Source organism: Lepisosteus oculatus, chromosome 3 (assembly GCF_040954835.1).
Source record: "Lepisosteus oculatus isolate fLepOcu1 chromosome 3, fLepOcu1.hap2, whole genome shotgun sequence".
NCBI classification, from domain to species: Eukaryota; Metazoa; Chordata; class Actinopteri; order Semionotiformes; family Lepisosteidae; genus Lepisosteus; species Lepisosteus oculatus.
In genome coordinates, this window is record NC_090698.1 from 72,126,180 (window position 1) to 72,139,926 (window position 13,747).

The window sequence follows — 13,747 nt, forward strand, 5'->3', positions numbered from 1 at the left end:
TTTTTTAGTTTTTCACACACAAGCATCACATTCTCTCTCCCTCGCCTGCCACTGCTACAGCACCCTGCAGGCCTGCGTTTACTGGTCCTCCTCTATCCTGTTTCTGGACTTCACTTTCTTGTTTGAACTTGACTCTGCATGCCTTAATAAACCGGCAATGCATCTAAAATCCACCAACTGTCTACTAGATCTACATCCCTTTCCTTCTATTTAAATCCTGTTTTCCAGCCATCTGCCCTACCATCCTCAACATAATAAATAAGTCCTTGAGCAGTGGAGTCATACCAACAGCCTTTGAAACGTTTTCAGTTACTCAAGTGCCTAAAAAAACAAATGTGGCTCTAGACTAAACAATTTTCACCCTCTATCTAGCCTTTGTGAAAGTTTTAGAATGTCCTGTTTCAATGCAGTTTAACAATAACCTCAAATAACCTTTCTTAACCCTTCTGATCTGTTTTTTGAGAACACAGCACAGAAACTGTGTTTGGAATGTCTGACATCACTATTTAAGAGTACACTATTAAAGTGTGAATTACCATTTCTGAGCTGATACATAAGTCTATGTCCATACTAAACCTGACACTGACAAAGCTGTCTCTGTATTCTCTCAGACGGCTTCTCTGATTTAAAAACCTGGATGGCTCAAAATTTCCTTCTTTTCAACTGTGACAGGACTTAAGTCGCACTGCTCAGCCCCTCCATCATGTACATAAAGCCAATATAGTAACCCTATCTGTGGATAGCACTATGCTTGAATTCCAATCCACATTGAAGAATGTAGGGGTGATATTTGATCCTGGCTTGTTCTTTGACCTCCACCTGCAGAATATTGTAAAAACATCATTCTTCCACCTCAAAAATATTGGCGGACTAAGTTGTCTTTGCCTGAAGCTGGCCTAAACATTTTTGTCTTTTCTAGAACTGATTACCGCAATGCAGTGCTCACTGCGGTATCTAAGTCTGAACAAACTTAAATATATTGAGAATTTAGCAGCCTGAATTCCTGACCAGTTCACGTGCAAACGATCAAATTTCACCTGAGCACTCGGTATGGCTTCCTGTTCAAGTTGTCTTCGAAATCGTCATGCTCAGAGACGAGGCTTGACATGGCTTGGCACCTCTGTACCTCTTAAGCTTGTCAGGGTCTTCTCATGCTGCGGCCCAAAGCTCTTGAATTCTATCAGGAATCCAGGTGAGTCAGAGAATCACCTAACCCAAGTGCATTCCAATCTAGTCTCCAAACCTCTGTTTCAGAAAGGCTTTTACTTAATTAGGGTCTGTGTCTGCTCCATTTTCTAATGACAATATATGTTCTCCTGCACTTTTATGTGCTTATTTTGTAATTTGTTATTCTTATAACTGCTTTCTTTTGTTTTAATGTTTTTTTACACCTACTGGAAAGCTCTTTGAGATGCTACTTTTAAACTTTCAAAGGTACTAAATAAAGTTAATTAGTAATGATAACAACAACATGTAGTCAGGACCTTCTAGAGCACCATGGTCACTATTTTAGAAATCTGGTTGGGACGTTTTTTGCTCACAGGGAGGAATGGCACCACTGGTACACCAACAGCAATTTCTACAGCAACCAACCCTGTATTCACCAGGACCTACCTTGCTTAGCTTCTGAGACCCAAGGAGTTCAGGCTACAAGCCAGAATTGTCACAGCCACCAGAAAATAAAATCTCCTTCAGCATTCCACAAAATCGGTAGTCACCATATTTTTCAGTTCTCACTAATCACACATTATTTCATGTTAAATTCAACATGAAGGGTTAGTTTCATGCTTACTTCTCAAGCTCCAGCATTAAAGAAATCTGGACTGTGAGGGAAAATTGGATCTTTGAAATTGCAAAGCCCTTGTCATTATGCAATTTCATTAACAGTTTCAGTGTTAACACGGATGTAGAGCTCAAAATGTCTTTGCGAGCTTGTTTCTTTTTTCCCCTTCCTTGCGGAATTAGCTATGGAGTGTGTAGAAACTGTGAAGGGGAGGGGGCTTCTGTACAAGAGGGTTAAAGATCTGTCCCACCTGTGAACTTGCATTACTCTGTAAGGCTACACGGAAGCTTCAGATGGGACAGACTGTCCCCCAGTGTCATCCTTTGTTAATTTGTTTGGTCAGATTGACCCCTGTTGAGAACTCTCGCATGTCTCTGCCCCTTTGCCCCAACCTGCTGCTTCAATTGAGTGCTGCCTTAATGGTAGGGGAGGAGACTTCACTTCTTACAGTCCCAATATTTTTCTTTGGTGGGAGGTAGGTGCTGACAAGGACGCAATTGTAAGCAGGTTCTTCTATTAGTGAAGAGGATGGGCTTTTTTTATACCCCCTAGTGACCCACCACAACCTTTTTTTTAAAAGCAGTTCAACTAAGGGGTCATTACCTCCACGTTAAAATGAACCTCCCGTATACTTTAAGGCTGTGTCTCCAATGCAAGAATGCTGCTCATCTGGTCTCAGAGTAAATTCTACCAGTCCTAAATATCCAGCTTTTGTAGCAGAAATACCTTTTCAACGATTTTTTCATTATTAATTAAACATGATCATCAGAATGCCATTGTATCTCTTATTTGTGTAACCACTGATCTGAAAAAACACAGAAAGTGCTGTTTCCTGAAATCAATATGAAGGTTCCAGCAGAACACCAGCTTGTTTTGACGTAATTTTCTCTTTCAATATTTGTACATTTTTGTTACTTTTTAAAAGCTTCAAGAAGTTAAATGAGCAGATTTCTTGTTACAATTAGGTGTCCTTAGTACACACGTTCAGTGAGGATTACGACTGAAGAAGAATATACACAATAATACGAGCATGTGCAAATATACAGTAGGAGAGCATTATTGTGATGCAAATCCACGTGATGAATGAAACATTTTATTTTGGAGGATTTTTCTCACAACATCCCTATTAATTTTTTTTTCTATACAGCTGAAGGCAGATGTGTCTGCAAAGTCCTATGACACATGTTTTTAAATCACTTACCTGGATAACAAAAATATCTCTTTTTCAGTCTTCTGTTTTCTGCGGACTGCAGTTCAACTGCCTCTTAAACAATGCATATGTGCTTTTGAGAGAGAGAGGGAGAGAGTGGGGGTAGGGCAGAACACGCCTAATCAAGTAATTACTAACACCTAAAATGGAAGTGTCCTATTTTTGTCAGCTGTGTTTGGGATGTTACAAGGGACTGCTGTTAATCCTTGAATAAAGCTGACCCCATCCGGGCTAATATGGAGCTGTTATAGCCCAATGTCAGATAACAGGATTTAAAGGTGAACGCCTGTGCTCTGGGCTGTCTGGGAGCTGGGGTTTGTAGGACTCCCCAGGATTGCTGCTTGTAGGGCTTTGAGCTGACGAGGATGTGCCAGCTACTGAATCACACAGAGCTGCACCTGACACAACCACTGGGCCCGGAATGAACAAGAGCGTTCAGAAATAGACTGCTCCAGTGCTGCCTGTACGGCAGTCTTAACACTGACTTGGTTGTGGTCACTCATGCAAAATGACCCAAATATGCACTGAGCACAACTTGCAGTCCAGAGTCGATGTTAATTGGCAGAGTGCACTTTCATACTCCCACCATGAGCCTCACCTATGGGCCCTTGAAATAAAATTACTAATAAAACATTCAGCATTGTGTGCTTAAAGACTTATTTTTTTATTATTGCTATTTTTTTTTAATCACCACGAAGCCCAAAATGCTGAATTTTTCATTTGTAATTCGCCGTCTCCTTTATGGCTAACGATGCAATTAATAATTTAAATATATTTTAGGGAAAGGAAGAAATACTGGAGTAATGTACTTTACGGATTTCCCTCTTTAATTTCCATCATGTTGACAAAGTAAAGATATAATTGTTGTGGACAGCATAGCAATAGTTTTAAGCTCTTATCATTTTAAACAAAGGAACCTATTCAGTAAAACCACAATTGATCTCCTTCATAAAAATGTAGAAATATATATATATTATTTGTTAACGGTTTAAAAAAATGCAACATTAGCTCAGATATTTAACAAATTAGTGATTACCATATGAACCAATGTTGGTTGTTCAAAAACTGAATTTCCCATTGGAGAACAGAAAATTTAATGAGGTTTTAATGGAACGCAATGCTGGAGCTGGTAAATTATTTGTTGCTTGACGATGCAATCAGCATGCTGATTAAAGTCTCCCTTTTTTCTTCAAAAATTACTAAATGAATGACTTCTTATGTGAAGCCTATGGCATGTGTGCCCGCGTGTGTTTATTAAGAAAGGTATGAGAGAACGTGTGTTTTTCTTTATAGCAAAATGGACTTTTCTGGATTTGATCTCCCACAAAAGGTGAGTGAAGATTTTCATTGGAATATGTAGTTAATATTCTGTTCTAAATATTCCGACAGACATGCAATAATCCAGATTTTAGTCGTGAACTACTGAAAGCTTAGTAATGAGATTTAAGGAAAAAAACGTTTTCCGAAGTCATCTTCTGATATATTACTTTTGACGACGAAAACACTAACATTTCTGAGCTGCTCCAGAATATTAACACATTTTGAAATAATAAAATTTTGGCGTTTGAATCCAGTTGGAGCTCACTGGCCTTTGTGTGCTTAGAAAATACCGGTAACTCAGACAGACTTTAAAAATGTATTCCAATATATTCGATCACTTTTTACACAAAAAAAACCTCATAAGCGGAGCTTGATTGTGTGATATTAAATGCGCCGTAACCTCATACTCAAGACGATAAAAACGTACATTGAATTGTTTGCAGTTAACTGTTCCGCTCATCAGTGCTACCTACGATTTAAACCTCGTAATTAGACTAGTAAGATCTTTCATTTTACGATAAAGCTTAAACATGCAGACTCTCATATATTATAGTTCCCAATTAAGAAAAATCTAAAATGTTTTAATTTGCATTCTTTTTTTAATTAAGCGGACAGATTGCTAAATAGGCCATTTTAGGTAGTCGCGTGTGCTACGTGCTTGATGGGTCGGCATTGCGAAGGTGGTGTGAATAAATTGAACCCTTTATAAATCCTTCTCATGTCATAAAAATAACCTTTACTAAAGGGACAAAAAAATCATGTTTACAAGGACCATTTGTAGTGTATTAAATTCTGTGAAAATGTAATAAATAACAATCTGTGTGTTTAAGTGTGAGGGTTTATGACCCAGGGGGTTAAGAGTCTTTGACTGGCGTTTGACATTTGACCTCTCATAAATGTTATCTTATCAACCCTTGCTTGTTAACTTGTATTGATTACTTCTCCCTGATGACTTCAGATAATGTATTTGTTGAATTTCCTGCAGAGACAAATACACGTTAGGATGCTCATCTGCTTTGTCAGTCCACGTCATTTAAAGAGGCGGAAAAGGTATTTTTGTGCGTGTTCAGCGGTCTGAGAACCGCGCTTTTTTAAAATGGAAGAGCGGATATCTGCCACATTTTGGACAGCTTGTGAGGGAATTTAAAAAGCGGTGGCGTGTAGCAAGTGAATGTTTGATATCATATCTCCATTAAAAAATAATTTAGGACGAAAAATAATTTAAGGTGTATTTAATTGATTTGTATTCACCTGCACTCAAATGTATAGCTTCATTTTAAGGTCTAATTTTAGATTTATTTTAAGATGAACGCGTTTTAACGACCAACTTTAAAAGCCATTTGTAATATAGTAGTTTAGATCCTTATTAGCTGTTTTTTTCTTACTCCTAAACGTATAGGCTATTGTTTTAAACGACGTGGCGGTAAAGAGTTATCTTTATCATTGAATTGTTAAAGGTCTGTATTTCCCCTCGTTTTCTTTCATTAATTGGAATTCAGACATATTTAGATGAATTAGCATTTTAGTGGCAGATACTGGGCTCTTCTTCCTGTTCTTACATTATTATTATTTGTATTATGTAAATTATCGCGCAATTAAGCTTTAATTAATGTGAATATTGGAATAAACAATTATATTAATTAGCGCTCTCTCGTTTGTCAAATTAAAAGCTCGTTTGGAGATCTAGGATAGAAATATGTGGAATAAATCATTTATCATTTCATCTTAAATCGTTTTTTTCTTTTTCGATAATTATACTTTCAAGGTTCTGTGTTTTCCGATAAAGAGACACTACACGTTCAACCACTCCATCAGAACCAGTTATTATGAATGTATATCCTGTTTCGTTTCGTTTCCCAGAAGTTAACAGCTCAAAGGCAGACCTGATGTTCTGGGTAACTTTCTCTCTTAATCGGAAGATTCAACAACAAATCGATGGCATCTGAATTCATTGTAAACACGCACGGCGATGCAGGGCTATCCACACGTTACTGGGATAGAGCTCCATGGATGGGTCTTAAAAACATTAAAGGCTGTTGTTTCTGCTGTTGCTCGTAATACTAATTTGGGGATATGCAACACAAATGTGTCCTCCGATGAAGTCAGAAAGCTTGGTTTTTCCTATCACGAAACGCGCCATAGAACGCATATTTTACATTCATTTTGTTTTTACTGTCTATTGTCAATCAACCACCCTCGACCCTTTTTCAACACAGTCAATGTGTGAAAAAAACAAACACATTACCCAAGTTCTTGCAAAATCTGTCGACTTCATTTAACTTTTTTTTTTTTAGAATTTAGTATCTAATACACATTCGTTAGAGAAAATCCACGACGTAAAGGGCTTGAATTATAGCGCCCTTCTTTGCCAGCTTCTCTAGCTGTCTGACTAGGTCTTCTTTAGCCAGCTATGGCTTTTAAAGGTCCCTCTGCTGATGCCCATTCCCCTTGTGTTTGATCTCTTCTGTAACTTCCTGGAGTAATTATCTTCAGTCCCCATTAGCCGCTCTATCCAATATATACGAGCGATATGTTGTACGGGTAATAACCAAACCCAGCTCTGACCATTATATATTTTTTTCCCTTCCTAGCATCCTTGCATTGGTTGCCAGTGAAATATAAGACTTGTTTTTAAAATCAGTGAACAGAACAATTAATTCAGACTCCTCTGGCACTGAAGGTGTGCTTTCTACCCAGTATATAGCCTTACTCGCTGGATGCAATCTATGTTACTCATTCCCAAATCGGTATTGTATATGCAAACTGAAATTCATGGTGTCTTGCTATCAGTATTTTTTTATGACACATTTACTCTTAATGAGCAAATTCAGCGGACATATGTAAATACGTTATTAGACTTTTAAAATAACCACGATAAGTTATGTGCAGGACGGCAACTCGGGATGCAATGCAAGATACACACTATTTATGTTGCCTTTAATGTACTTATGTAGTGTTAAACGGTATTGTTTTTTGTGCGTGGTGTACAGGCATCGGAATATTTATTTAATTTGCTCAGACACACTTTTAAATAAATTTGCCAATTACATCTGTATTCCGCTTCTTCAAGAGACGTCTCAGAACTTCGTTATTTGCGGATACGGACAAAGTGTCACAATCGTTGACTGTGGTTTCAACTAATATTAGCCTAATAATACGTACATGCATTGATGTACTGACGAGAAAGGATAACATTAATTAGGTCCATTCTTCGGATTAATAACTGCTACTCATAAAATGTGCAATACAGAACTCTGTTTATTTTTTAAAAGGTTACACTTAATAGACTCAGTTTTACAACAATGTCGCAAAATGCATTGTTAGGATGCGTAATGCCGTGCAGTGTTATTTATTCTTTGGTTTACTCTTTTGAAGGGACATCTTTTACCATAAACAAGTTAAGGAGAATGATATTTTATAATAATAATAATAATAATAATAATAATAATAATAATAATAATAATAATTCCACAGAATTCTGAAATAACCTTAATAATTATCGGGTTTTGAAGGAAAGCTCGTTCTCAATTCATTCAAAGCACTTTTCAGTACATAGTTTTAAAATTATTGTTTCAAATTGTCCTTGCGAGTACATGTCTTTAAAGAACGCACCTAGTGATAAAAAGGGAAATTGTATGACGATAGGAAGAGGGGTTCGACTTTCCTTGTGATGTAATGTGCTGGGCCAGAGGAGCTCAGGGATCAGACTCTCTATAGGGAATTCTTATCATTGCAATCTGTTTACCAATTACACATTTATGATTTAATTGATCAGTTCAGTTGTTCATATATCGCCTAAATATTTAGGCCTAAATGTTCATAAATCGTTTGAAGATTATCGCCTAAAAGGTCGAAACGTATTTTTAAGGTTATACATGATAATTGATTTTATAACATGTTTTTGTCACTTCTAAATTCAGAACTTTTTAGAGAGGCTAAGACGGGCAATGCTGACCCGCGCTCTTGACTTGAGTCCGCGTTTCTGATTTATTTTATTTTCTTACTTACAAAAAAGTTCGATTTCCAATAGCCAAACAACAGTAACAAATTCTGCTTTGCGTTTTAAAATGTTTATTTTTTTACTGTTTTTTTTTTGTGCCCTAGAAGTTTGGATACAGACCAGGATACTGATTACTTAACTAAATCAGTTGTCTAAGCGGCACTGGGCGGCTGAAACTCACTGCTACTCGTTTTTATTTCGCTTCTCTGTAATAACTGAACCAGAGTGCATCATGGCATGGGATTTAAACCGGTACCCAAGACAGGATTGCCAAGAGTCTGGAGAGAGTCAATGGGATGGCTAGCGGACGAGTAGAAGCATTCATTAAGACTGGGAAGTTTTTTTTTTCCCCAAAAAAAGTTCAGAATTTTAACAAACAGCCGTGGTATTTGGAGGGACACAGGATGACAACTTACTGAAAGTTCTCAAGGAATCATTTATATTTCACACTCCACTAGGCAGCTGATTTGAGATTGTCTGTTAGCATAACAAAGCCTCAGAGCCTGTGAACTTGAGAAACCTTTCGACCTCTGAGCTAGAAGAATGAATAGCCCCTAGTCCTGCCTATAGAGATCCTCCTAAAGCTCCCCTGTTCGTGGCTAAATTGTTAATCAGGGTAATTTAATATAGTTTTCAATATGCCTCATCTCTCATCGGGAAAGCATTCACAGCTTCTCCTCCCCAAAAAAAGTCCCCTCTATTCAGCTCCCCGAGAAAGGCAGCTGCAGAATTCGCCCCGCTGAATTGAAATGTAGGGAATATCAACAACACCATGGCGCTTGAAAAGGCGGGGGCTAGCGCAATTAAGAGTCCTCCGCCTGGGTGCCGTCTTGGACGTGAAAACCTTGAACCGAGCCTCACCCGGAAAAAGCCGAGGCAGTTTTGAAAAACCTTACGAAGAAACCTAGCAAATACATCATTTTAATTATTTTCAGTTTCATTTCACCTCCCTGTCACTGTAGCCACGCTAGGCTATGTCGGGCCTGTATTATTAACCGATTCCAAAGGGTATTTTATTCTCGGCAGTGTATTTAAAAGGTAGTCTACTTTCAAATTGAAATTTAAGGCGCAGAAAACAGATTGGCCGGATTTAGCTCTTCGATTACAATGCCGCGACTCTCCCAGTAGTCATGAAACAGGCCGCGGCTAGCTGAGCCCCGCACTCACGCCCCCTCCCCTTTTCTAAAGATTTAGCTAATAGCAGTCCCAGACACGACGCAGACCGTTTCTTTCAGACCCGTCAAAACCTTTTGTGAAGACTTTTTTGTTAACTGTTTATTGGCTGTCGCCTCTTAGTGCTCTGCGTCAATTAGGTACGTAAACCACAGCCTGCGCCATACAGGCCAGGCGACACGTTTTGTTCGGTTTGACTTGAAATTAAAGGTGCATAGACGATAAATAATGTATATTTGTTAGTGATCCCCCCCAGTTACCTATGTACTGAAATAATTCATTTCTACTACTGGGTTACAGTTCGATAAACTTATAGGCTGACGCAAAATAGCCTTTACATGAACGGTCTTCACGGTTAACTGGTACAACAAGATTTACTGTTCATAGGCCGGTTCCCTTTTTCTAATGTTTTAGAAACGTTCTCTTCCTCCTTTTTCATTTAAATTTACTATTGGTCATTTTTTCACAATATGGCTGTTCTTATAATTTTATCCTGTGATGCTACACTTTAATGTCGAGCACTGTACCTGTGCCCTACAGTGTTAAACATTATACATTTCTTTATATTGTTGCTATTACTTTTTTCAAATGATTCATTTTCTAAATAAATAAGACAGCAGCTGAATTATATTTTTTTCTAAAGTATACAAAACAAACCAATTATAGAAAATGCAGTGGTTTTTTTTACCAGATATTTCGGTTTATCAGTTTAGTTAATAAAATATAGAGGTTTTTTTGTTTTTTTAGAAATGCGTTGTGATAATCATCACTATGATATCATTAACACTAAACCATGATTTGGATTAAATATCTATACAAAACTAAAACACTTGTTATAATTATGGCCTTTTGGAAAAATATACTTAGGATATGAATTTAATAATTGTCCAAGCATTAAGCAATTCAAAGCAGTGTTGTAATAGAGGGAAAGGATATTTTTAAAAACAGCACATGAACCCAATAATTTGCAAGTCAGTAGACTGCATGAAAGTTCATTTTTACTGTAGGTTCTGAAGTTTAAGGTTTTTTTTAATGTGTGGATGGATAATAAAATGTGCGCTTTTATGAAGCTCAGACAAATTCTTGATGTCAAGAGTGCATTCTGAACAGTCTTTCCTTGTGGTTTACCCAACCACAACCAGTGATGGAGAACTGTATTTGTAAAAAGTAATCTATAACATTTACAATTTACTTATTTAAGGGATTACTTTATCAAATTAATTAGAGGTTGGAAATAATTTACATTGGTAACAGTGATCTGTGCAGTGTGTATAGCTCCTATATGAGGTAAGATATCACCTCCAGTTAATATCAAGAAGTAATCTGTTAGGCATGTTACCTGCAACAGATTGCTTTTTAAACAATACTTTTCTTCATTACTTACCATTAAGATATTGCTAAATTCTAAATGATGTGAATTGTTGTGATTCTTATCTTGTATTTTCTTTCATCCTTCAGGTCTACGGGGACTAATAATATGGTAAATTTGCTACAGGAGAAAATTCTGAATTAACCTTAAAGGAAGTGTCTTTGGAATCTGAATGCAGAATCGGTGAATGAGCAGTGTCAGTGTTGCACCATACACAATTCCTGGATTGGCTGTAATTAAGTCTTGGCCTGGTAATTACATCTGTCTGATTTGTGAGAAGATGTCGTGGGTTTCTCCTTATGTCTGCTTCGGGTGTAAATTGACTCCTTATTATATAGGCATAGCAGCAGATTCCCAGGTCTTTCAGGTATAGAGCTGGGGAGAATGGTAACAGAGCTGCAGTGCTGGATGGAAATGAAAAGCAGGCAGTGGCAGAGAGGGCTGGTGTTTTGTGCACATGTGTGTATGTTTAATTTCTACATATGACTCAGACTAGCAGCTGAGTCATAATCAAGCCTGAAGTGATTGGCTCCCTCACCTCAGCTACTGTGCTAACTGTGGATGGGCTTTGTCTGAACTGAGAGCAGAGTGCACTGGATGTTGCTTAAAGCATGTGTACAACAGCTCAGCGAAGCAGGCCGACTCTTTTAGCTTAATGAAGGCGCAGGTGTGCCTGAGTCCCAGGGACCCCCCCAGAAAACAATGGTGGAGTGGCAGAGGCAGGAGACTTCGAGGGAGGGTTCATGCAGTTTCTACAGGGAGGGGAGTAAGTGGTAGACCAGGAAAAGCATAAACCTGGCTTCCACCTGACTGCAGCAGGATGGAAGTCCTGGAGGCTTGTAGGGACGTTCTGTCAGAAAAGTGTAGAACAGCAGGAGGAGTTCGAGCCTCGGAAGTGGTACTTTCTGGGTTCAGAGCCTGGATGGGGGACTGGAGACAGTAGTTGGGTCAGAGCACACTAGCAGCCAGTCGCTGTAGCTGGAAGAACGGACGATGTGTTGGTTTCACAAGTAATGACCTCACCAAATTGCTTAATTTTCTTAGGCATAGGAAGTTGTGGCTTAACCCGCTTGGCTGAAGGATGAGGCAGTCAGGAGACACGTACGCAAAGCAAAGTTCTCCAAGGGGGAGCAGGGTAAGGAGGGATGCAGAAAGATGAATATGAGGAAGGGAGGGAGGTTTACTGCCGTCTTTCCGAGTTTGACGTCATGGAAAATGGCTGCTACCATCTGCCATGAACTTTGATTAAAATCTCTGTTTAAAAAGCTAAATGGCCACTTCTCATCTCCAGCCTTTTTCACGTGTTTTCCTTAAGAAGAGTCTCTTTCTAGACTCAAAACCATCTTCTTTAGAAGGGCCCTTACTTAACTGGTCCTGTTCTTCACCCCTCTGCTCCTACTGTATTCAGTGCCCCCATCTACTCTCTCCTCTCATTGTGTATTTTCATTGTGCAAATCTTGTGTATTTTTTTGTTGTTGTTCTGTAAGTGCTTTGAGAAGCCACCTTTAAAGGTGCTATATAGAATAAAGTTTATTATTATTATTATTATTATTGTTGTTGTATCTTCCAAGGGGTATTGTCATGTGGGTCTTCATGTCTTCATGTCTTCATCAGAGGTGAACCCCCCCCCCCGAAATGCAGGACTACTTCACCAGATAGCTTTGGATGTGGACTCAGGTGGAGTCAGAGCTAAGGACAGATGGACACGGGGACATTACAAGGCTAGACAGTTAGGTGAGAGATAAGTACTGAGGATTGTATAACCTGATCTGTGCATTGTGAATTTATAGTCAGTGTTCCCAAGTGTGTCATTGTATATAGGGGTTGTCTGCTTCTGCCTCATCTGTAGATGTCTGTCTAATAAAAATGTGTCAGGCCTGTCTGGGGCTTTGTTTTAGGCTAAATTACACCTCCTGCCTATTGTTACTGCTGAATCGTGGCAGACCCCCAAAAAACTTAGTACATTTGAGTAGTTTCTAAGCATGAATTTTTTAATGTTATTCTTCTCCAACGAGGAGGAATCACAGAGATTGGCACTCGTTTTTAAGGTTTTTTATTTAATAGCTTCCATTATGAAAATATGTGCAACTTCCGATGAAATTTGCGGCTCTATATTTAATATTTCTGTCAATAATCAAATTTAGTGTAAACAGCAGTGCATTTTTTCATAGTTATAAGGAAGACATAAGTGTGTGCCTTCAAGGGAAACTGCAGCAATATAATAACATCAAAATCTACAGTAGGTCTGTGTCAGCCATTGGTTTTCATTTCAAACTGCAGACTTCTGAGATAATAGAAATATTAATGTATTTGAAATTCCACAGCTATGTTTTTATTGTACTATAATAAAAATAAGAATTTTAAACATGTGTGTGATTCTTTAGTTATGCATCTGATAGTGATGATGTTTTTACATACTATCTAGCCATATTAAACGTTTCATAAACCATTGTTAACATTTTTCTAGAAGGTGTTTGCACAGGATTCTTATGTTTTTTAAATCGATGGTAAATCTGTTACCATCAGAACATTTCTATTAAAGCATGATCTATGAAGTAGATAAAAGTTCAGAGGAGAACAATTTTATTTTTTGTTTTCAGTTTCTTGACAAGCACTTTAAACACAAATTGTTTTATTGTTTTTGACTTATTCTTTCTTGGACGCTTCAGACTATCACCGTTCAACTGCTTTGTACTTAGCAGACATACTGTTAGGTTAGGAAGAACTTTTTATCACCAAACTATGGGCATTTGAACACTATCGTTTACAGCCCTAAATTTTTTAAATACTTTTTTTTCTGTTGTTTAATACTCCTTATAATTCCCCAAATAACATTGTCTTCCTGGTGCTTCATGTTGGGAGCACGCTGTATTTCAGAAGCAATTACATCTG

At 38.0% G+C, this 13,747-nt stretch overlaps 1 long non-coding RNA gene across 1 annotated transcript; it reads left to right on the top strand.

Annotated features, from left to right (window-relative positions):
• The first annotated feature begins 4,156 nt into the window (after nucleotides 1-4,156).
• LOC107079036 (uncharacterized) lies at nucleotides 4,157-13,169 on the top strand. The gene is made up of 3 exons (XR_001480015.2): nucleotides 4,157-4,323; nucleotides 10,945-11,106; nucleotides 12,470-13,169. It is a non-coding gene; the product is annotated as an uncharacterized lncRNA (long non-coding RNA).
• Nucleotides 13,170-13,747: the final 578 nt, after the last annotated feature.